The sequence below is a fragment of the Papaver somniferum genome, chromosome 5 (genome assembly GCF_003573695.1).
Source record: "Papaver somniferum cultivar HN1 chromosome 5, ASM357369v1, whole genome shotgun sequence".
NCBI lineage: Eukaryota > Viridiplantae > Streptophyta > Magnoliopsida > Ranunculales > Papaveraceae > Papaver > Papaver somniferum.
In genome coordinates this window covers 175573547-175599740 of record NC_039362.1, presented here as the reverse complement: position 1 = coordinate 175599740, position 26194 = coordinate 175573547, and the positions used below count along the sequence as shown (strand labels likewise).

The 26194-nt window shown below is 39.3% G+C and overlaps 2 pseudogenes; both read right to left on the bottom strand.

Moving 5' to 3' along the window:
* Positions 1-197: 197 nt before the first annotated feature.
* Positions 198-25639, bottom strand: LOC113280122 (annotated as a pseudogene).
* Positions 5496-12403, bottom strand: LOC113283748 (annotated as a pseudogene).
* Positions 25640-26194: the final 555 nt, after the last annotated feature.

Below are 26194 nucleotides of genomic sequence, written 5' to 3'. Positions count from 1 at the left end.
TCATCTTGTCTTCTGGGGAAGTACAAATCGTCGATATCAACTGTGAATATGGCTAGAGTACTATCATATTTGGATGTATCAAATCAGTTAAATCTTTGTGGTCTGTGTGATGGGATCAAAATTCGATTTAGTACAGAACGTAAGTTGGGCGAGTTCGTCTAGCTTTCATGTATATTGCAAAAGGTTAAAAAAGTGATCTATCTGCCTGGTATGAGTTTCTAAAGTTCACAGTGACACATGAAATTGAGGCATATAATTAAAAGCCAGTTACTTCTGCAAATATGCACAAGCGAATCTAGAGAAAGAAGCTGCCTCACCTTGAATGCAGCAACATTACCAGCCTGCAAGTTGGACATGCCCTCGAATGGAATTCAATTAGTCAATAGCTCCCATAGAACGATGCCGAAGCTGTAGACATCAACCTTGTTATTGTGATGATTCTTCTCCCACTCCTGCAATGTCACAGTGCTGTAAAACTGCAAACACATGCTAATTGCTGGTAAAACAATCGTATGAAAAGAAAAAAGACAAATGAAAACAATCTTAGTGTCTGCAGTTTTGATTTCCATTCCGTTTTTATTCCTGTTTCTTCTTTGATGAACTAGAAGGAAACAAAAGTTAAAGGGACAAGAGTAAAATCCTCAGAAGCCATCCACCGTTAAGTTTCGGTTTCTGCAGTCATCATCTCAGTCACCAAATCTTCTCTAGCATAACCAAAATCAGCAAGCTTGACAGACTCTGATTTGCAGTAAGTAAGGACAGTCTGCATCATGAGGATTTACTTGTTATTGTTTAATATGGAAAGGCCTGCCTAGATGTAAAAACTCTTACATGTTCTTATAGTAACCAATACAATCATAACTTCAACTGAGTTCAAGAAACACCAAATTACTAATGACAAAATTGGTGAATACGAAATGAAAGAATCAACATCTATATAAGCTTTGGTATAGGTACCTAAAATTTGTACCTTGAACTCATGGTCCTAACACATTGCAACAACCGAGTAATAACCTCAATCCACAATGAGCTATGAGCATTTAAAGCATGAATGCATTGATGATAGTGATGAATCTGAATACGAATTAGACATTGAAGGGAGGGAAACAAATCTCCCAGATGCGGGTGTAGTTAAAAGAAAACAGAAGACTAAATCCCCCATAGAAAACCTATGAGCGAGAATTTTTACTCTCTAGAATGCGGTAAACAAAGAAAGGAAGAAGAACAAAACAACAACAGGAACAGTAATAACAACAAAAACAGCAACAAAGGTAACCAAGTAGTGGCTGTGACCTCAGTAAGAACCCTGAAGAATATGCATCCTAAGCCCTAACATAATGAACACTGCACAAAACGAATATGACTGTAGCACATAAAAACAAATTAATAGCTGCACAACTCAAGTTACCAGGTTTAAAATCTCTGGGTATAACTACATTGGCATGTAAACACTCCATGCATGGCACAAGCATAACCTATGGCCACATGACTGTCAAGTTGTTTTGGTCGGATGCTGAGTAAGTACTTCTGAAGTGACATTCCAGGCAACATCTTTGTAGCTATCACTGATAGACGCATTTATGTGTCTAATTTATCTCAATTGTGTATATTGTTAGTGCCCATTGTTGTACTTATTTTGGTTTTTAATCTTTTTGTAGGTGTTTTTGGATAAATAAGGTTTTGCGGCAAAAATTGGCTAAAAATGTGGCCCTTGGATTGCCGTTCAAAGTGTACCGGAAATGCCCCAGAGGAACCCTGAAAAAGTGCGGAAAACATCCCAGAAGAATTGCTAAAGGCACCCCTAATTTGGATAAGGGGCACCCCATTTCAGGGCATGTACTAAAGGGACACCGGAACTGGATAGGGGGAGGTCATCTTCAAAATTCAAAACAAAAAATTGGCGGGAAAAAAGGCAGCAGCGACAACAGTTTTTGAGCAGAGATTTGAGCGACTTAGGAGGAGATTCAATGGGCATATTTGGTGCCTACGGACTCTAGAAGACATAACATGCCTAATGCAATCGTCTAGACCCATCCAATTTGGCTGGATAGGTCAGAATAATTGATCAAAGTCCCAACAGGATACGGCTTCTCTGTTTAGGGTTTGGGATTGGTCAGAGAGATTTATGGGATTTTCTTGCGTGGGATATACTTCAAATAAGTTGAGTCCAAGTCCTAGAAGATATTTGAGACGAGAGAATAGCTAAAAACAGGGTGGAATGCAACAAGAAGAGGATTATTCTTCAAACTGCCCGTAGAGAATAATGGAGATTTTCAACGAGTTTGATCGAGTTTCAAGGTGATTCAAAGCCTATAAGTAGTTTGGTTTAAGTCATAGAAGGGTTAAAACCTTAGGAGAGAGTTTAGAGTCCAGAAGAGCCGAGGAGAAGCGATTACAGAGAAGACAGTGCTGCTGCTGCTGCCATTGAAGAGCTTCAAGAACACGAAGAACAGACTCGCAGAGTCAGTCGTTCTTCAACAGTCTTAAACAGCAGTATCCCGTGTTCTTCATTACAGCAGTACAGAAGTGTCGTTCTTCAACAGTGCAAACAGCGAACTCGCTGTGTCGTTCTTATACAGCACTTGAATTGTATCGATTATTTTCAGCACTTACCCTTTTGTAACAGTGATGCTGTAGCACTATTACAGCATTACAAACTTCAATTATCAATTATTTTCATCAATAAAAACAATCACCCATAATTGGATCCTTACAGGCTCCAATAAGCTGCAAAAGCAATAAGCTCATATCATAACCAACACAAATCGAAACTCAGCTCAAACATGAAAACTAGCACCACATATCAAGTAAAACAAATTAGGTATGCATGTTTAACTCTAGACATCATACTGACTTCACGAATGAATCGCCCTTCAAGTCTATCTTGCTCTTCTTGATTATTCCCACAACCTAAGAACCCCAACTGCAATAATCTGATCACCATACCTGAAAAACAACAACAGCAACAGTTGATAAATAACAAATCAAAACACATACACATATTAACATTTGATAACTATCCATCTAACAATCCAGCACCGCCGTTACGTATTCTTAAATTGAACTTACTCATGAATCTAAACAGTTCAAAAATTGAGTAGAAAAATTCACAAATTAGTAAAAGCTCGTTAGCTATCATCTTATACTATAAACCAACACAAAATGAAATTCAACTCAAACACGAAAATTAGCACCACAAATCAAATATTACCTTAACAAGGTTGGGATGTTTACATCTAAACATCACACTGACATCACGAACGAACTGTCCTTCAAGTACATCTCTCCCTTCTTGATTATTCTCATAACTGCAATAATTTGATTACCATACCTGAAAAACAACACCGAAAGCAAAACATACATTTCAATTCGTATCAATCAAAACTAAAACAACAGATAATCTACATAACAAACAAATTAATTCATCAAATCAAATCAAATCGTGCTCGAAACAAAATGAATTGAAAAGCTGAAGAAAAAACTGAGTGAAATATTCAGAAATTTACTTTTCCTTGATAGACTTTGCAATCTTAGCTCCAACAAAAGAGAAATTTCGGATCTTCTAATCGGAATCAAGCTTTTCAGGAAACACAGTTGAAGAAGAAGAAGAAGAATTTGGCGGAAGAGTAAGACTGTAAGAGTGATTCAAAAAAATTGTAGTGGGCGGAGAAAAAGAAAATGGAAATGTGTAGTAAGTGGGGATTCTCATTTCTGAAGAGAAATTATTGGCCAACAATTTGTTGACACGTGGAGAGCTTACACTTTGGCGTCAATTCAACTGACCGGACCGAGATGAGACCAAATTGCCCCGTTCATCAGTGGGTTTGGGGTTAAATGAGACATTGAAAATGTCTAACCAATAAATAAGCCCATGTAGGATTTTCAATGATTCAACCAAAAAATCCCCTCCAACAGGAATGTGAATATCCTATATCATTATCGATAATTATTTTTTATTTTATTTTTGAAAATTACTTAAATTGATAGGAGAAAGATTACACAGGATACTCCGTGATGTTGGTTATCCTTATCCCTAGATTGTGGACCAGACATATCAACTGAAAAAGAAAAACTTAAATCTGACAACAAGACAGAGTTTAAAAAGAGAGGCATCAAAAACCAATGTTGTTTGTGAATTTCCTGTTTCTGCGCTTCCTTGGCCAAAGTGTCTGCCGCTTCATTTCCTTGTCTTTTTGAAAACATAAAGCCCAAAAAGTTGTCACAGGTCTTCAGAATCTTCACTGCTTCTGAGACTATGGCTTTGTTCCTCAAAAAAATATTGCTTTGCTTGTCTTGAGCATAACATATTATCCTTTGGCAATCACCTTCAACCCAAAAATTCTTTAACTTCGTGGTATTTGCCCAAGTTGCTGCCTCTAGCATGCTCAGAGCCTCTGCTTCTTCTGCTGAGGAAGCCCTGAAAGTCCCAGCCGTAGCTTGTGTTGCATTACCTGTATCACATCTCAATACCCATAACCAGCAGGAGATATAGAGTCAATCCATGATGCATCAAAATTAACTTTGAGTTGATTAGTCTGAGGTTTTGACCATCCATTAGTATGAGTATTTAGTTGATTACTCAAAACAGATGAAGAGTTAGAAGTTCCTCCCTGTTTTAGTTGTCTCAGTGGAGACCAAAAAGCCAAGTGTCTCTATACATCAAGGGATATTTTATCGATCATTATTAAAATATAGATTAAATATCTAATTTGGATCCATAATTTAAAAGGTTCAACACTAAGATATTTTTCTTTCATCTCCTAAAATTAAGAAAATTTTGGTCTTTACATGGAAGAAACAATTTTCACAAAAGATACACACCAAACGAAGTTATCAGTCATTCACTTTTAGTTGAACATGGAGTCTCATTCCAGAAGTTATCAGTCATTCACTTTTAGTTGAACAGTCTAATGCTATTTCAAGTTCTTATGTTCCTGTATCTTTAGTTTTGCTTCCTGAATACTCCTGTAATCAGAACAATTTGGTTTAAGCTTTTGTGAATGAAAGTTTGTTTTTCAAAAAAAAAAAACACGAAGGTATCCTAAGAGCAAGTCTTATGGTGGAATCCAACCTATTCCAAGTGTGGAAAAATCATGGAATGTCAAGTCTAGTGGCTTCCAAGTTGGGGCTTTCCACAAAAAATTCAAGGAGGGTTCCATGGTTTGGTGGAAGGGTTCGTGGAATCCATCTAAACGCCAATAAGAATAGCGCTAAACGCAAATAAGATTGGTGCTAAAAAAACGCCATTAAGAATTGCGCTTTTTTTTTATCCGTAGATTTAAAATGAGTTGTTGAAATCTAACGGCTGAAAAAAAGCTCAATTCTTAATTACGTTTTTTTAGCTCCATTCTTAATTGCGATTTTTTAGCTTCATTAAGAATAGCGTTTCTACTATTACACCATTACACTTGCGCTTCCATCCACAGTTCCAAGTGCTGAGGTGGCGTGGAAGATGGAAGGTGGATGAATTCCACCATAAGACTTGCTCTAACAAGTTGAAAGCATAGAATATATGGAGATAAAAAAATGATCCAGGAAGCGCTACATTACTTATACAACTGTGAAATTCTCCACCAGTAATTTTCTGGAATGGTTTTTTCCTCTCACCATTTCAGCACGATCATTTACTACACATTTCCATTGCGTGTTGATAGATAAAATTATTTGCAGGAGTCCCCAATACCTTTTTGTTCAATTTCACTCTATCTCTATATACATATCCACTCATCATCTACAGATTGGTGCTCATCCATTGAATCCAGCACAACCTCTGGTACTGGTAGAGAGTGTTGTTGTTCATCCACTGTATCCAATGCAGCTTCTGTTATGGAGAAGTGACCCATTTTGTCCACCACGTCTGCTGCATAGTAGTCTTCTTCAGTCATTGTATCCACCATGGGAGCCTCTACTGCTACAGAGAGGTGACCCATTTTATCCAGCACACCCTCTGTGGCTTGTTGTCTAATCATGTCCATCACGGCTGCTCTACGCCGAGTATCAGATTGTTCTTGCAACTTCTTCAAATGAGCTTTCAAGTCCCTGCACGAAGAGAGAAAGAAAGGAAGCACAAAACTTAGGAAACACGTTATCTTCTATTTCTGCCCAATAGACATTGATCATACGCCATAGATGTACACGCTTGAAAGACTAGTACGCACCTACAACGCGGCACATGACATTCGGATTTTGTTTTGCAATTTTGGGCGTGAATTTGAAGGAGATACCACATTTTTTTACATTGAATACAGCCTCCAGAAGCACGCCTTTTGCACTGGTTACCATGGCGGAACACCCCCTTAACCTTAAAGCAGCTGCGGTAGTGGCATTGCGGATATCTACATTGAGATGTGTGGACCAGAAGATCAAGCATGTATTTAAGCTGCAGTGCAGATCCCAACGTCGTGTCAGAAGTTATAAACCGTCCAGAATAAAAAGTCATAAACAGAAGGGTAAGATCCATAAACCTGCAAAACTTGAATTTGTCGAGCTTATAAATTCTGTGCAACACCCTGAGAAGTGGATGGATGGATTGTTAACTTATGAGGATGATTACCACCGCCATAATTATGGAAACAAGAATTGCATACATCGTAAGGGCAGATTCCACAACTCCATCCTTGACCTGCTGTAATGTCTTGCTGGCACATGTTGCACGCAGTAAGAAAAGCAACTGAAGTTGGATTATGAAGATGATATAAAACCATCATTGACGAATATTTTTCCCTTCGTAGAGTATCAAACTGGTAATCATCTCTTCGACATAGAGATAAAAATGATTCTCTGGTGTCAAAAAATTCACTTTCTATAATTTCATCCTTGTCTTTAGTATCTTGTGCCACACCCCTTACTTCAACCTGATCAGGAAATTCTCTAATTAACGTCCTGAGGAAATATCAAGTTATAAACCAATTAAGGAAGTCTGCACTCTGCAGACCAACACTCACCGGATGAAAGACGTGTTTATCCTTACTATTGGTAGGATGCTTATATCCGTCCTCGAGTTTTTGCTCTACACCATAGCATCTGCAATGTATAAGGGATTTTTAAAATGTGCGAAGTCTACAATGTTTTTGCTATCGATGGTAACGATCGCTAGATATTATTTTCAGATTTAAGAAGTGCGCACTTGTCACAAAGCTGAAATTTGCTGCAACCGGTACAAACCCAACGGTTTCCAGATACCATTAGTTCACGACAGTGGTTGCACGAATGCTGCAAGTGTACCACTATAAAATCTCCTTTCATCGGACGTATGGTATCACTGAGCTGTGAAGAGATGATAACAAACTTAGATACAAAACGATTCTAAAACATAAACAATGAAAAGAAATATATTACCCTTCGCATTAAAACATCTTTTGAACCATTTGCAGAGAGATCATTTTGAGCATATTCTTGTTGCAGTTGATTGATTATATCATCCGCAGCACCACGCCAAAAATAATCATTGAAGTACGGCAACCGAGAAGCAGTTAACTTGGCCTTACATTCTCCGGTAGAGATTAAGAAATGATCATATAAATTAGTGAGATCGACCACAATGTTCTCCTTTGAAGCTTTTCGAAGCATTGCCCAAAACCTGGAAAAGGGGAGAATCCAATACATCCCAAGGCGCAATTAGTGAGGAAAGGGCATGTCCTATATAGTATACTGTCAGCAGTCCTTTAGAACAACATAAGTAGCAAAAACTAAGGCTCACCACTCCCTGAGTTTATCAGACTTGGGCATCTTCTGAAATTCTGGATGGCAATGAAAGATATACTCATCACCCTTCAGGGGAGGGCACACCATATATAGCATCTCGTAAATCCTCGTTGCTTGCAATATTCAAGGTATCCTATCTGGACGAAAAGAAGAAGGAAAGAATGACAACATTGTTTATTGCTGCTGCTGAGGATGATCTACATGGTAAGCAGCAAAATGAAATAGCATAACAGAAAAACTAGATTATTACCAGAATTTGATGATACACAAACGTACTAAGAGCCTCCCCACTGACTGTTCTTATTTCAGGTTTGAAGTATTTGACAGAATCCATACAAGAAATATGCACAGCACGTTGGTTTGGGTTATGACATTCGGAGCCAAATTCTTGAACGTATATGCCAAAAAGGCACACTTCTATACCTTCAATCTCTTGAAACAAGAGAATTACCTGGAGGAAACATTTCCCAATACATCAAAGCTTGGCCCCTTAGAGGCACTAGTATCCACTAACAATTGTATTTTGTCCAGAAAAAGTGTAATCCTATTTTCCCGTGATTGATGAAGAGAAAGATAAAATACCTTGGACTTGTAAGGGAATTCTGAAGGATAATATTCTTGTTGAAATATTTCATGAAAATGGGGATTTACTACCAACATTTTGTCAACAGAAGATACAACTCTGACTATAAGTGATTCTGCACCTGGGATCTGGAAACACCAACTACAATTAGTTCACATGGTACTGGCAGTAAAAAGGAAATGAGGTTGACAACATGATTGACAAAAGATAACATGATATAGATGATAGAGATCATCAGTTAGACCATTTATTTGCTAATTTCCAAAACGAATCACCTCATCAGTACTCTTCCCATGGAACTTAGCCCGTTCTTGTTTCTCCTGCATTAAACACTTGAAAAGCCGCTGCTCTATGTGATCGCTTAATATTGATTTTGGCAGATCTTTTGCACCAAGAACAGCAGTTCGTTGCAACGGGTTTCTGACCTCACCTTTGTAGCAGCTGGCGCAAGTGTATTTTTGTTGCCTTCCAACATTCCTCCGACCATTAAAGAGGGCACATATTTGATGTTGCCAATGTTTACATGTACCGCGTTGGATCCACTGCGCATAGACAAAGTAGTCATAGTAACAGTAGTCTCACACTAAATATGTAACAAACAGGGGAAGAGCTGCAAGTTCTTACCCATTCATCAATTTCTTCATTATTTTTCTTCTTTTGAAGCCTCGTCTTCGGAACTGCAGGAACGCTAGTGAAATCCCTTGCCTCATTACTTATAGGGGAAGGTTCATATGTAAGTTCCTTGGCTCCACACAATTGACAAGAATTCTCACTCATCGAGTTTTCCATTGGTTGCTGTGTGTTTTCCAGCCTTTGGCTTTCTCTGCAATTCATAAAAGCCCATAAGAAGGCTGAAACAACAATAAAACAGATAATACAACACAAACATATTGACTGACTCGGTCTGACTCACTTTACGAAACTAAGATGTAAACTGTCAGTTGAGATCTCTTCGGTTTCCTTGCCACTTTCCAAGAGCTCCCCGAAGTGCTGGCAATCAGAAGGAGGTACTGACATGGAATAAATCTTGGATCCCTCAGTGTGAGATTTGACTACGCCAACCTTACAGTGGACTGAAAGGCAATCGTCTTTAAGGTAGCCTGACGTCTCCAATGTAGTTCTTTTAAGAAAGCGTTTATATCCCCACATGCTACCCCGGTATTTAAGCGTATGAGGACCATTCTCAAGGGTTCTTCCCCCAAAGTGACAATGAACCTTATGCATTTGTTTCCCACTCTGATCCAAAAGTTTTAATTCAAAAAGAGCCCTAACATCTGTACCTTCACTAACAAGAGCTATGAATAAAGAAACATGACCAGCAGCATTATCTTCCAGACATTTTCCATCTGGAAAGAAATATATCGCCCATGCATATCCACCAACCTTAAATGTATCCGAAGCTATATGTTTACCAATCCTAAGCCTTTTAACAATGAATAACCTGTAATCTTGAATTGGTGAGATCCATTTACTGTTTCTGTTAGAGATGTTGATGTCGTGAGAGATGGGGTAGAAGGATCCGAAGAAGAACCTAAATAAGAAGATAGGATTGAATTAGCTTCAGACACCCTACCCATACCCATACCCTTGCCCACACCTATACAAATCTTTTGAGCTTTCAATGGGTTTTGATCGAATCGATTGAATTGATGTTAATGTATTGTATCTGGCACAGCCGCTGCAGCTTGTTTTCTAGTCATCTCCGTTGCGGCTGCATGCTGCGGATAATTTTGTGTGTATTGCCACATCTTCTTAGTAATACTACTATATGTAAAGTTCCTGAAGACAAATTAAAACAAAGGATGCATAAAATTTTTGTAGGAAAGATACAGAAAAATGTCCTCTTCTTTATTCTGTCTTATAGATATCCAGTTCAAAAGATGAACTCACCCACAATGTGGCACGTAACAAAGTTCTTTTTCGCAATTTCGGGCGTGAAGTTTAAGGAAACACCACATTTTTGCACACGGATCACAGCCACCAGAAGCATACCTTGTGCATTTTATACCATGAGACTTTATACCATTACGATATAATTCCTTAACCTTAAGGCAGTCAGGGTCCTGACATTCCGGAAATTCACATTGAAATGCATGAAGAAGAAGTTCAGGGATATCTCTATCCTGCGTTACAGAATTTTCAATATCATGTCAAAAGTTATAGACCCTCCAGAAAGATAGAAATTGTCATGTTCTGCAGTCAAGAAGAAATTTCTACTTACTGCGGATAATATTTTTTTGGAATCTTCAAATAAATTTTTCTGTTTCTTTATCAATGTTGCTCTAGAGTTGGGAATATTAGGATTTAGCTGAGTTCCGACGTCTACAGAAAATCAAAAACATGATCAAAAAGCTTTTTCCGTTAACTGTAAGAGGTCCTTTATCCCCAGCAAAAGAATACATGCACAATCAAAAATCAGAAATAGCGTTGCGAGAGAGAGGTACAGGGTTCGGATCCCGCATCTTAAGTTGGATTTTTAATCAATCACATGCAAAAAGTAGATTGAATAAAGAAAACTCACAATTGGAGGATCCAGCTATTGGGGTTTGGAATGGCTGCAAAGAAGCCTGATAAACGAGCATTTGCCTTTGGTTCTCCCTGCAATTGAAAAAGGAAATCATATGATTGGTTAAGAAATTCATGAAATCCTACAACAGCATTCAAAATTTGAAAACATACATCCTAATCTGTTCAGCTAGCATAGGCTGGACTCAATCCATTGTATCCGGCACAGACTCTGCAGCTCGCTGTCTGATCATCTCCATCGCGGCTGCTTGCTGCAGATAACAACTTCGCATGGGTTGCACCAATTTCATAGAATCTTTCAAGTAACTGAAGAAAAAACCAAAGAAATCTTTCAAGTAAGTGTCCTCCTTATAGACATCACATGTCGTAGTCATATGCACTCAAAAAGAGATCTACTCACCTACAACGCGGCACATAGCAAAATTCTTTTTTGCAGTTTCGGGCATGAAGTTTAAGGAAATACCACATTTTTGCACACAGATCACAGCAACCATAAGCAAAAGCATTACACCGATAACCATAATCATGAGACTGTATACTACTACCATATAACTCTTTAACCTTAATGCAGTCAGAGTCCTGGCAATCTGGAAGTTCACATTGAAATGCATGGACCAGAAGATCATGCACATCCCTATTCTGCATTACATAATTCCCGATATCATGTCAGAAGTTATAACCAAACACTTCAATATACGGGTTCACAAGGGTAGTAAGGAAAGAGAAAATGAAGTCAAGATTGGCCGTCGCTTTGACCAAAAGTCAATATCATCACATTTCGCAAATCACCTAGATACTCTTGTTTTGCTCAGTAACATATCTTGAGAAAGATTCCCAATCCACTCAAGGGAATATTGCAATCTCGGTTTGTTATTCTTGCAAGGAAGATTTGTAGGGTCGAATCTCTGGAAATCTGTTTGATTATCGACCTCATCTCACTCTTCTCCTCTGATCCCACTTTCTTTGTCTTTTCTAATTTCTGAGTTTTATATTCTCCCAATGGAGAAAACTCCATCGGCATCCTCCACCAACAGCAAACAGCCACCGCAACAGGGTAATTTATCGCCCCTGACAACTCCTCCACCCACGCCTGTAAAGCTACACAACAACCAACCTCCTCCCCATCACCCAAGACAAGTTAATCATCACCCCCCCACTTCCTATCAAATGCCTCCCCCACTCCAGTCGATAACAACAATAACACCTCGACCTCATCATCTTCTTTATCCTTTTCTTTTTTTCCTCTGCCTCGTCCTTCCAAAAAGCCAGCCCATCCATTAAAAGTACAGTAGAGAATCTTCCAAAAGGGAGTTTTTCAACTTTACAGCATAAAACAAAAGGAGAAATCTAATCAACACCGTTACCCAATCATCCAGCTTCAAAGTACAAGGATACTGTTAAAAACATAATTTGTGAAAACCCAATAGTAAGGCCCAAATAATCATCTACTCTAAGTAAAGCCCAAATACTAGAATCTTCTAGGCCTTCTTTACATCAAGTATTATCTAGAGAATTCTTTTCTCTAGAATTTTCTTATAATATCTAATTTGAAGAAGAGTCTAGATAGAACTATCTAGAAAAGTAAGGAGTTGGTCATGAAGCCTATAAATAGGCATAGGATGGATTCATTTGGGATCATCCACCAACAATCAAAACTCAAGTGAGTAACCAAGTAGTAGAGTGAGAGCTAGAGTTAGAGTAAGAGCCAAAGTGCCTCTTTGTAAACAACTAGTGGAAGCCAAAGTTGCTACACAAACCTCTTGTAACATTTTCATTTTCATATTAATCAAAGCCTCACTTTCCAATTAACCAACCTCTCTTTCAAAATCATTTCCATAAACCCATCACATTTCCGCATTGCGCCAACAAATTTGGTATCAGAGCAAACCTAACCCAGTAATCCTAAAACTCTACTCATGGCAATTAACCAAAATATTCAAGGTTTCAACTATGCCCAAAGTCTAATTCCAATTTTTGATGGTGAGAGTTACGATTATTGGAGTCTACAATGAAGACACTATTCATTTCACAAGACCTATGGGATTTTATAGAAGAAGGTTATAAAGTACCAGAGTCAGCAGAAACTCTGTCGTCATGGACGGACGCAGAGAAAAAAGAGTATAAGGAAAATAAGAAGATGCTAAAGCATTACTGTTTCTACAACAGGGCGTAAGCAAAGCTATTTTTCCTCGAATTTCGGTGGCAAAAACTTCACAGGAGGCCTGGAATATTCTCAAAGTAGCATTCCAAGGATCAGAAAAGGTAATCTCCATTAAACTACAATTTATGGCGAGATTTTGATAATTTACTTATGAAAGAAAATGAAACTATCCAGAACTTCTCTCAAGAGTTACTGGCATAGTAAATCAAATCAGTAGTTATGGAGATACCATTGAAAATAAAAGAGTGGTAGAAAAGATATTAAGAAGCTTACCATTCAAATTTGATCATATCGTCGCTGCCATTGAAGAATCAAAAAATTTATCGACTCTCTCGGTACATGAATTAATGGGTTCACTCGAGGCGCACGAGAAAAGAATAAATAGGTTCGCGGAGCAACCATTGGAGCAGGCATTTCAATCAAAAATAAATTTCAGTGAGAAGAAAAATACAGAAGCCAAAAAGAAAGCTAGAGGGGGATCATCATCCAACTCGCAGTATGAGAAAGGGTCGACGTCAAATCAAGGACCCAGAAATTCTACCGCGGACGTGGAAAAGGAAAAGGAGGTTATAGAAACAACAATCAAAGGTACGGAAAAAATAACTCCTCAAATCTCCGATGCAATGTTTGCAAAAATTTGGACATGCAACTGAAGATTGCAAGTATAAGTGCACCAAGTGTGATAAATTAAATCACATGGGAAAGATTGTTGGCTTAATGAAGCAAACTATTCCGAGAAAAACAATTCTCAGAATCAAGTATTCTATTCCTGCCTCACCTCGCAACAAGAATCGCAAGGTATATGGTACGTCGACAGCGGATGCAGCAGCCATATGACAGGAAACAAAGAATATTTCGTAAAATTGGAGGAACAAGAGATTCCGCCAGTCAAACTTGGAGATGGAAAGTTCCAGAATGTTGAAGGAAGAGGAGTCATATCCGTACGTACAAGGTCAGGTAAAACTCGATACATATCTGATGTTCTTTATGTTCCTGGCCTAGCTCAAAATTTATTAAGTGTTGGACAACTTATAAGAAAAGGGTACTCACTACATTTCGAAGACGGAGAATGCACAATTTACGATAAAATTAATAATCAATTGGTGGCAAAAGTAAAAATGTCAGGAAATTTTGTCTTTCCCCTATCTATGCCATCAATTGAAAATTGTGCAATGAGTACCAACCATATTGACGAAGGAAAGCTATGGCATTTGAGATACGGGCATCTCAACTACAGATCCTTAAAGGTTCTAAAATCAAAAGGCATGGTAATTGGTCTTCCCAATATCGACGGTGGAGATAAAGTATGTGAAGGTTGTATTCTAGGGAAGTTTCATAGACTTCCATTTACGAAGACATCGTGGAGAGCAAGAAGGCCCCTCGAATTGGTGCACGCTGATATATGCGGTCCGACAAGAACAACTTCACTCAACAACAGAAGATATTTTCTCTTATTCGTGGACGATTATACCAGGATGATGTGGGTGTACATTCTTGAGCAAAAGTCCGAGGCATTCACTAAATTCCTAGAATTCAAGGCGCTGGCAGAGAAGCAAAGTGGCCATCAATTGAAAGTTTTCCGTACAGACCGTGGTGGAGAATTTACTTCAAAAGAGTTTATCAACTACTGCAAAGAAAATGGAATTAAAAAGGAGCTCACCGTCCGATACACTCCACAACAAAACGGCGTCGCGGAAAGGAAAAATCGTACGATCGTGGAAATGGCTCGCAGTATGCTAAAAGCAAGGAAGCTACCCAACACCTACTGGGCGGAAGCAGTCAACACAGTGTACATCCTTAATCGCTCGCCAACAAAAGCGGTTCACAATAAAACTCCATACGAGGGATGGCATAAGAAAAAGCCTGAGGTAACTTCTTTCAGAATTTTTGGTTGTGTAGCATACTCACATATTCCATCCCAACATAGAGAAAAGTTCGATGAAAAAGGAGAAAAGCTTATATTCATCGGATATAGCGAGGAGTCTAAAGCCTATAGACTTCTAAATCCAGATACAAAGGAACTGGTAATATCAAGAGATGTTATCTTTGATGAATTCAAAGCTTGGGATTGGAATGATGAACCAGATAACCACGAGTCTCCACTACTCATCGAAGAAGAGCCATATCTGTCACACCAAGAAGAAAACACTCCACCAGCAAGCCCGAGATCTCCTAGTCCAACACAACAAAGTCCAAGCTCATCTGACTCAAGTGCCCCACCTAGAAAGGTGCGTTCCCTAAGAGATATTTATAATGTATCTAATTGTGCTTTTATAGCACTAGAACCTCAAAAATATGAGGAAGCGGCAAAGAAGAAAAATGGAGAAACGCCATGGACGAAGAAATGCGAGTAATTGAGAAAAATAAGACATGGGAGCTCGTCAATCAGCCAGTTGATAAAGAAATAATTGGTCTGAAATGGGTCTACAAGACAAAATATAATGAAGATGGGTCAATTCAAAAGCACAAGCAAGGCTAGTTGCAAAAGGATATTCCCAGCAACCAGGAATTGACTACAACGAGACATTCGCCCCAGTCGCTCGCATGGAAACAATCCGGATGGTGTTAGCTTTGGCAGCTCAACTCAAAATGAAAGTCTACCAATTGGACGTAAAGTCGGCGTTCCTAAACGGAGAACTTGAAGAAGAGGTGTACGTGAACAACCTCAAGGATATATCCGAAAAGGAAAAGAAAAAATGGTATATCGTCTCCGCAAAGCACTATGGTCTAAGCAAGCACCGCGTGCATGGAACAGCAAAATCGACAAGTATTTCCGAGATAATGGATTTGAGAAAAGTCCAAGTGAGCCATCACTCTACATCAGAAAACAAGGTACGGACTTCCTAATTGTCTGTCTCTATGTTGATGATTTAATTTACGCCAGCACAAAACAAGACATGACAGAAAAATTTAAGAAGGAGATGATGAAAGAATATGAGATGACAGACTTAGGACTTATGCGATATTTTCTTGGGATTCAAGTAAAACAGTCTCCGGAAGAAATATTCATTTCCCAAGAAAAATATGCGGAAGACTTACTGAAAAGGTTCAACATGATGGATTGCAAACCAATTGCAACTCCAATGGGTACCAATGAGAAATTGGTAAAAAATGATAGAGCGACAAAAGTTGATCCAACCTTATTCAGAAGTCTAGTTGGCTCACTGATCTACTTAACAAATACAAGGCCAGACATAGTCAATGCAACCAGCATTGTTTCTCGGTATATGAGCGAGCCAAGCAAATTACACTATGCCGCTGCGAAGAGAATTCTTCGATATATCAAGGGAACAAAGAATTTTGGCATCAAGTATACAAGAGAAAAAGACAATGATTTAATTGGCTTCACAGATAGCGATTGGGCAGGTTCTATTGAAGATCGAAAGAGCACATCAGGCTATGTTTTCTGTATGGGAACAAAAGTTATCTCTTGGAGTTCTAAAAAGCAAAGTACGGTGGCACTATCATCAGCCGAAGCAGAGTACATAGCATCAACAAGTGCAGCATGTGAAGCAGTATGGTTGAGAAGAATAATGACCGACCTACAACAAAGGCAAAAGCAGCCGACGACTATCTACTGTGACAATATGTCTACAATTGCAATGACAAAAAATCCAGTCTTTCACGGACGGACGAAGCACATAGAGCTACGACATCACTTTATCAGAGAGCTGGTCGAAAACAAAGAAATTGAGCTCCAATTTTGTCCAACACAAGAGCAAAATGCCGACATCTTCACAAAAGCAGTCACAGTGGACAAATTCAATCATTTTAGAGAAAAACTTAACATCACAAATTAAGAGGGGGTGTTAAAAACATAATTTGTGAAAACCCAATAGTAAGGCCCAAATAATCATCTACTCTAAGTAAAGCCCAAATACTAGAATCTTCTAGGCCTTCTTTACATCAAGTATTATCTAGAGAATTCTTTTCTCTAGAATTTTCTTATAATATCTAATTTGAAGAAGAGTCTAGATAGAACTATCTAGAAAAGTAAGGAGTTGGTCATGAAGCCTATAAATAGGCATAGGATGGATTCATTTGGGATCATCCAACAACAATCAAAACTCAAGTGAGTAACCAAGTAGTAGAGTGAGAGCTAGAGTTAGAGTAAGAGCCAAAGTGCCTCTTTGTAAACAACTAGTGGAAGCCAAAGTTGCTACACAAACCTCTTGTAACATTTTCATTTTCATATTAATCAAAGCCTCACTTTCCAATTAACCAACCTCTCTTTCAAAATCATTTCCATAAACCCATCACATTTCCGCATTGCGCCAACAGATACCAACCTTTTCCAGCTTACCGAGAGAATGCATAATCACCAAAAAGACTGTCTGGCGGTTAAAGTACTCTCATGAAAGTTTTCATACTCCACTTTGTTCTCAGCTTTAAGAAACAAATGGCACTTACTGCTTGTCAAGCACTTAGAGACCATTCCTCATAAGTGACAAACAGTTGTTGCTAGAGCAGAAAACAAGAATTATCTCAGACCAAATAATTCTGCTTGAAGATTATGAACAGTTTATAACAAACCCTGATAACTGTTTTTTAAAAGCAATTTTTTGGATACAATTACTCCACCTCCCGGCCTTTCTTGTTGATGATCTTGTTGTTCGACAACTGCTACACGATGTAGCAAATCTTCTTGAGGTAGACCTGCTAGCGGTACCACCAAGAGCACAAGTCGAGATGGATCTCAACAAACCATTCTCACCAGGTAAGATGATAGAGTATGCAGGGAAAATTTGGATCCAATATGCGTATGAATACCTCCCCAATATCTGTTTTCGTTGCGGTTTTATTGAACATCTAGCAAGAGAATGCATAAGATACCAGAGCACAGAGGAAGCCATGCAAGACCAGCAATTTGCTGGATTTCCTTTCAACAGGCTCAATAGCACAATGAAAGCCCAAAGATCAGCAATGGTACTACCCAAAACTGCTAAACCTTCACCAACTATCGACTCTACTTTCTACCATAATCTACCTTCACCTACACCGCCACCACCACCACCAACTTTGTTTCCATCACCTCCACCACCTCAAAAAAAGTGGTGACTCGGCCGATCCTGATCCAACTTTCAAGCGAGATGACTCAGAGAGGACTCAACTGGAACCCAATTCCCGTTGTTCAAGGAAAAAAGACAGCTACACCGGCGGATTCCACGGAGTAGGTTCAACCTGACATATGCACTGTTGCGGAAGCTTCAGCACCTGCACATTCATTCCTTACACCAAGTACCAATGTCCCTGCTAGAAAAACGAATGTCCCATCTGACAACACCACTCAGGAGGATAGTGGATTGCAAGCTGGAGCGGATCTTACCCGGGGCTTTCAACACTACAACCCGCCTACCCACAACCCGAGTCCTTTTGGATTTGGAGTACCCATATCAACTTTGTTCACTACAGATAGTCACGCAGCGAGCCCAGCTGGGTCTTCCAGGAAAGGCAAGGAACCACTACACCCATATCCGCAGACACCTGAACCTTTTCAAATCAGAGAGATAAGGAGACAAGAAACTGAACCTTCTGCTGTCACAGAGCCACAACGAATGCCTCTCTCTACTTACTTTTCGGCTGATTTTGCTCAATTATTAGCTAACTTTTTGCATAAAAGGGATGCTATGATTCAGTTGCAGGTTACAAAAGTGGATGGGTTCCCTCACATCAAATTGACTCATAGTCACTCAGAGGAGCTGCCAAAAGAGACTGAAGCTGAGCCTACTGCTGATCCTATCACTGTCAATGTACCAGCCAGCACTACCAATGACCCTGCAAATCTGCAAAAGCCACCAAACCCACCACAGATTACCACTTCAATGAAAACATACAAGAGGCAACAAAGAAGACCCAGGAAGGAAACACCAAAACATCTGTCCATCCCTCCTTCTCCTGATTTTGGAGCACCACCCCCACCACCAAAAACCCAAAAATACAAATCTCTTTCAACCCTCAAAGGCATCTCAAGTAGAACCCCACAAGCACAACATGAGGTCCCTACCACAAGGAACACGAAGCAGAGATCGGCTATTTTTGTGGGAAGAACCACACAAAAAAATACCAAACACCAGCAAACACATGACATGCCAGATCCTCCAGCCCCATCTTCCGAGTGCACCAACCTGGAACCTGCAATGCCCTCTCCAGCATGGCATCTATCTTTACAAGATGATGAGACTGATACCACTGCTCATGCCACCCTGATGCGAGATGTTGGCCAAGGTCAACACTCGCCTTTATTATGAATTGCATGGCATGGAATTGTCAAGGCACCCACAACACCTTGACAATTCAAAAACTGCGTGAGTACACACGCAAGTTTAAACTTGACCTACTTTTTTTTGTCTGAAACTATATCATCTGCTGCTCATATGCATTTTTTGAAAACTTCTCTAGGATTTTATGATTGTTTCGCACTTTCCTGTAATGGTCATAAGGGAGGTTTATGTTTGTTGTGGAGAACCAACCTTAAAATCTCTGTATTAGTGGCTAATCAAAGTTTACTTCATGTCTACATTGAACCTGTTAATAACTCGCAACCTTGGCTGTTTACCGGCATCTATGGACCGCCCAATCCGCAAGCTCGCAAGAACCTGTGGAATGATTTCAACTCAATCGTTCCTTCTCACAACCATCCATGGCTGCTAATGGGTGATTTCAATGAGATCTTGAATCAAATGGAAAAGAAGGGGGGGAAGACCGGTATGCATCAATCAAGGAAACAGGCTGAAAGAAGTAATCAACAACAATGGGCTCATCGATCTGGGATTTCATGGCGACCCGTACACTTGGAGTAATAATCAACTAGGTGAAAATGTCATATTGGAACGACTTGACCGTAGTCTTAGTAACCAACAATGGCTAAATTTACATCCACGTATGACTATTCACCACCTACCAAGAATTGCCTCGGATCATGCACCATTACTACTGAGAGGGAGTTTCATCCACCACCCAATATCGAAAAAGTTCAAACTGGAGCATCTTAGGTTTTTGCATCCTCAGATGAGAAATATAGTGATCCAATCATGGGAAAGTTCATACTCCCCAACACGGCCAGCAAATCTCAATATGAAGTTGAATGATATTGCAACTGCCTTGCTTCAATGGAAGAAATCAACATTTGGAAATCTTCCTTCTCTAATCCGTGCTATGGAAGAAACAATCGCACAAGCACAATCTATGTGTTCCCAAGTCTCAGGGCCAGAACTTTTCTATTGGCTCGAACATGAAAAACAGTACAGACAGGCACATCAGATGCTGATGCAGTGCAATGAAACCTACTGGAAACAAAGATCGAGAGTTCAATGGCTTCAAGAAGGGGAACTCAACACCATTGCCTATTAGTCCACTCAAAACCTATTAGTTTTTTCTATTGCCTCGACTGGGGTTTCATTGAGCACACCTTAATAAAGATGGGATTCCCAACTAAGTTCAAAAACTATGTGATGAACTGTATCACATCAGTCTCCTACTCCATCAACTTCAATGGTGTGGCTCATGGATTCATCAAGCCTACTAGGGGACTCCGGCAAGGCGATCCGCTCTCTCCGTACATCTTCATTCTATGTGTTGAGATACTATCATCAAATCTCGGAGTCCTAGAACAGCAAGCTGTACTGCGGGACATTAGAATTGGGAAAAATGCACCATCAATTCTCCACCTCATGTATGCAGATGACTTGTTGATCACCTGCAATGCCGATCCGCAATCATGCTTGGCTCTCCAACAACTACTGCACCAATACTCCACCTCAGTTAGGCAAGCTATCAATAAAGGAAAATCATCCATCATCCACCATCCTAGGCTAGACCCAGAGTTAGCCCAACAACTGCAACACACCTTCAACATCCCCACAACTTCCCAACCACCTAGCTACCTTGGTATCCAATTCAGAAGAGGAAGGAGCTCAGCACACTTGATTGTGGAACTGCTGAATAGAATTGAACGAAAAGCTAAGGGATGGATATCCAAATGTGTTAACCAAGCTGGAAGATTGGTCCTAATCAAAACGGCATTATCCCCGACTACTAATCATGTGATGCAGGCACAACAACTTCCATGTGAAATACACAACAAAATTGACAAGATTACTAGAGATTTTTTCTGGGGACATGATGCACAAACCAGAAAGATGCACCCTATTGGATGGGAGCAGCTAACCACACCAATTGCTCTAGGAGGACTTGGTATACGAAAGAGCAAGGAACAAAACCAAGCCCTACTACTCAAGCGTGTTTGGCAACTCCACAAATCAGGCTCAATATGGGCTAACATCTGCACACCCAAATACCTCCACCCATCCAACAACATTCACTCACCCATACCTCCAATCTCAATTTCAATCCCAGAGCCTCAATCATCAGCCAGTTATTTTTGGAAATGTCTAGCTAATCTGTCTTCTGTTTTGCAGGATATAGCTTTCTACCAAATCAAAGATGGCCTCACAACCACAATCTACAATCACTGGATACCCCATAACCCACCCACTCATCCTCCAAGCTCGAGCCATAACCTGCCACCTAATACCTTGGTGGCACAGCTAATCGACCAACCAGAAAACACATGGAATCATTCACTAATAAACCACTTCTTTCACCCAAACATGGCTCCACAGATCAAAAACATTCACCTACCCACCACCCCAGTCCCTGACAAAATCATCTGGCCATATACAAAACATGGGAACTATTCATCCAAATCAGGATACATCCTACTCAGCTCAGCCTCAAACAACAACACCCCAACAAACCAAAATTCAATCCCTCAAACTGTGAACTTTAAGGCAATCTGGAAGCTTAAATGTCCACCAGAAATTAGACTTTTCCTATGGAAAGTCGCAAACAACGGCCTATCAACCTTTCAAAAGCTACACAGGCTCCACCTCACCACAACAAACAACTGCCCAATCTGCAACACACAACAAGAATCAGAGCAACATCTCATTTTCGACTGCCCCAACTCCAAAGTGATATGGCAATTGATTATGACACACCTGGCAAGAAGTCCAAACAATACCCAATTAAGGAGAATAGCAGGAAATCAGCAACATCAACAGCAACAACAACAACACCAAAGGCAGCATCAACACCAACACCAGCAACAACAACAACAAAACCAACAACTCAACAGCCCAACAAGTATTCAAGACATCTTAAACACAATTTCTGAAGGCACAAGAACTTTAATGGGCTTTACAGCATGGTATATATGGCTGGCAAGAAATGCCACGGTGTATAAAAAAAATCGGCAGACACCATGGCAGACATACCAACTAGTTAGGGTCATGTTTGATGAATACCAATGGGCTCAACAACACATGGCACCTATCATAGCAGACGGACCGACAATCACAAGACAACCACAACGAAGCAGCACCAACACTACTATCTACATACGATGGAAGGCACCAACAACGGACTGGATAAAAATAAACTCGGACGGAGCATCAAAAGGCAATCCAGGACCAGCAGGAGCAGGATTCATATGCAGGAATAGCGATGGAAACATGTTGAAAGCAACGGCAACACCTCTAGGGATAACTACTTCAATCCTAGCAGAAACATGGGGACTTTTACTTGCACTACGAACAGCGGTACACCAACAATGGAACAAGGTCTGGTTTGAGGTTGATTCACAAGCACTATTATCTCTAGTGCACTCCCAACAACCAAACCCTTGATACCTGACAACTATGCTGATCGAAATAAGAGCTCTCATGCAGAACATTCCACACACCAAGCTATCACACACTTTCAGGGAAGGAAACCAACCGGCAGAGGAACTCGCCAACCACGTAGTTAAACAACAAATCCAACTATCATCGGCAACGTCTATAACCTGGGAAACAAATTGCTCACCCTTCCTCCAATATTTTGCACACAATGATAGAATTGGAATGTCCTTTCCTAGGATTGTAACAAGCTTTAATTAAATAAAGTAGTTAACCTATTCAAAAAAAAAAAAAAAAAAAACAAACACTTCAGACTGATACACACATTGTCAAGAAGATATTTCTACTTACTTCGGAAAATATCTAATGGAAATCTTCATAATACTTGTTACTATACTTGTTTGGTGTCAAGTTTCATTTAGGATGCAGTTGAGCTACAAAAAGAAAAAAAATCATTATCAAAAGCTTACTAAAATCCGCTACCAAACAATACAATCGTCAATACCGTTGTGAGAAGAAGGAAAACTCACTGTTGGAGGATTCAGTGACCGTGAACGGATTCAGATTTGTGCTTGTTTCTCCCATTAATGGTAAAAGTATTTTTTACCGAGTTAGGTTAATAAATTTTTTACCCTAATTTTTATGGATAAACTGGATAGGGAAAGCAATGAGTCGTGACGATATATATTCAGTCCACATTCAAATCTACGGTCAAACTTACTTTTTTAATGTCTCATGTGAAAAAATGGGCCGGGCGTGGCCTATGGATTTCATAGTGGGTTGAATAGCGAAAGGGCTAAGAGGAGTAAAATACAACTTCAAAGGGAGTTAGTATGGCCATTTAGAGCAAATTAGGTGATACTGTCGGGGTGGACTACAAATCCCCATTTCCCCTAATCTCAATCAACTACTACTTCTAACAAAGTAGTCTGCGAAAGTCTCCACTATGCGGATGACTTAGTGACACTTGGATGTGGGAAGCATTTTGTCTGCCGTCTGGGAGTTCTTTTTCTTCTTCCCAAGCTGCAATGTATCTGTTCCCAGCTCAAATGTTTTTTTACATGTAGTAGACAATCTGCTGTATAATGTGTTTTCCCTCTAATCCATACAGTAGCGAAGGAGGTTTAAAACACTCTCCCATAGCCCTTGTGTCTTTATGCTTATCAATTTTCATTCTCTAGTATAAAGTCTGATTTACAACTAGTGATGACAAAAATTCCCTAATTGAATTTCGCATACTCTTTAATTAGTTAAAAAAGTGATCTATCTACCTAGTATAAGTTTATAGAGTTCACGATGACACAAAATTTAAATTGAGGAATATAAAAGCTGGCGACTTCTGCAAATATGCACAAGCGAATGTAAAAAAATCCAGGACATATGTAAAGAAGGGCGACCCCTCACCTTAAACGCAGGAGCATAAGTAGCCTGCAAGTTGGAAATGCCTTCAAATGGTATTCGTTTAGTCAATTACTCCCATAGAACGATATCTAAGATGTAGAACTGCAAACACATAAGTAGTATTTCTTCTCCCTCTACAGCAATGTCACAGTGCTCTACAACTGCAAACACATGCTAATTGCTGGTAAAACAAGCTTATAAAAGAAAAAAGACAAATAACGATGTTTGTGTCTGTAGTTTTGGTTTCTTTTGTGTTTTTCTTGATGTTACTTCTTTGATGAACTAGAAAGAAAATATAGGCTAAAGGGTCAAGAGTGACAACCTCCGGAGCCATCCACCATTAGGTTTCGGTTTCTGCAGTCATCATATCAGTAGCCGACTCTTCTCTAGCAGGATCAAAATCAAGCTTAACAGACTTCTGATTTGCAGCATTAAGTGTTCGTCTGCATCAAGAGCATTACTTGTTATTCATCAATACGTGAAACACCAAATTACTAAGAAATTTAAATGACAAATTTAATTTGTGAATACCGAAATGAAAGAATCAACATGGATGTAAGTTTGGGTATAGATAATTCCATGTACCTAAAACTTGTACCTTCAATTTCATGGTCATAACCCATCGAAACAACCGAGTGATAACCTCAATCCACAATGAGCAGTGCCTGTAGGTGGAACCTACATGCCACCAGTTCAAATGTTTAAGAATTTCTACACTACAACAGAATGCAATGATGACAAAAAAAGAATGAAACAACCAAAAAGTAATCAAATAAAACATTTAGCAATGACCTCACTAGGCACCCACCTTGAAGAACATAACCCAAAGTCCTAGCACACAGGATAATGCACAGAGTTGACATGACTCTTAACACAAAATGAACTAAGTAATTGCTGGACATCTCAACTTTTCCGCAACATACCAGGTTCCAAATATTTGTGTATAACTCCATTGTCATGTAAACATTCCATGGCACGAGCAACATCAACTGCATAACCTATGGCCTCAAGAATATCAAGCTGTTTCGGTCGGATGCTGAGCAAGTACTTCTATAATGACACCCCAGGAAAAAGCTCCATAGCTATCACCAATTTACCATAATAGGATACTTACAAGCTGCAATAGCAATAATCCCATATCATAACCCAACACAAAATGAAATTCAACCTAAAACGTGAAAACTAGCACCAAAAATCAACTACTACCTTAACAAGGTTGGCATGTTTTGCTCTAGACATCATACTCACTTGACGAACTAACCGAGATTCAAGTACATCTCGCCCTTCTTGATTATTCCCATAATTAAGAACCTAAACTGCAATAATTTGTTCACTATACCTGAAAAATCAACAATGACTACAGTTGATAGATAACAAAGCAATAAACACAACTTCCCATCTAACAATCCAGCGCCACGGGTTACTTGCAGTTAATCTGAACACACTTATAAATCTAAGCAATTTGATAAATAAACTAAGTTGAAAAACTCAACATTTCAGAAATTGGGAAATTTACCTTCCTTGATAGACTTTGCCATGAGCACTTTCACCAATCTTAGCTCCATTAGAGAGTAATTTAGGATCAATTCAAGAAACACAGGAGATGAATTTGGTGTTCTAGGCCTCTGTGGGGAGGAAAAGCAAGAGTGATTCAAAGAATCAAAGTTGGTTGTAATAGAGGGAGAAGTGAGTTTTTTCATTTTTAAGAAGAAATTTATTGGCCATTAACTTAGTGACACGTGGAGAACATTGGTTTTGGTGTTATCTCAGCATGACCAAACGGAAATTATCGGAGTCTCGGGTTTTGACCGGCGGAAGCAAAAAACCAAAACCCACTTCAGTGTTACAAAAAAAAACAAAAAAGAAAAAAAAAATTACCGAAGCATCACCACCGTACCATAGTCCTTTTAACTTTGAATTCTTTATTAATATTACAGCATTTATCATAATCATAATATTGTTATTTTTAAAGATTTTCATTCTCCAAAAATGGGTGCTCTTGATAACATCTCTCGTTAAATAACTCCAAAAATGGGTGCTCTTGATAACATCCCTAGTTAAATAACTCCAATAAAGAATGTAATAAATTATTATATGAACACTCGTTATTAACTTAATTAGAAAACGTGCACAAAATCAAAT